Source organism: Helobdella robusta, assembly GCF_000326865.2.
Source record: "Helobdella robusta unplaced genomic scaffold HELROscaffold_24, whole genome shotgun sequence".
Taxonomy (NCBI): Eukaryota; Metazoa; Annelida; class Clitellata; order Rhynchobdellida; family Glossiphoniidae; genus Helobdella; species Helobdella robusta.
Window position 1 is genome coordinate 130,208 of NW_008704261.1, and position 677 is coordinate 130,884.

Sequence of the window (677 nt, forward strand, 5' to 3'; positions counted from 1 at the left end):
ACAAGCTTTCACGCGCTTGCGAAAACTTCTGCCGACTCTACCGCCGGACAAAAAACTGGCAAAGATCGAAATCTTGAGGCTGGCCGTCTGCTACATAGCTTTCCTCAACCACGTTCTCCAGCTGGCTTAAGTCGACTTCGATCGTCGTCTTCATCGTCGTCTCCATTATCACGCAATTCATTGTCGACATTTTATTCATGACCATTTAATCAGGTTACAATAGCAACGATTGTAGCATAGTAACAACAACAACATCCCAACAACAACAAAAACCGAACAACATTAGCAATAGCAACAACAACAACTACTACAACAAAAACCGAACAACATTAACAATAGCAACAACAACAACATCCCAACAAAAACCGAACAACATTAGCAATAACAACAACAACTACTACTACAACAAAAACCGAACAACATTAGCAATAGCAACAACTACTACAACGAAAACCGAACAACATTAGCAATAGCAACAACAACAACTACTACAACAAAAACCGAACAACATTAACAACAACAATAATAATAATAATAACTAAATTTCTTTCAATCGGACGTCATCATCATCTACTGAATGATGACGTCGTTGAGCGTTTAAAACGTGAAAAAGTCGACCAATGGCGACGTGGCAAGAGCTGTCAATCAACGCAAGCCCCGACCACAGCTTCCAATCG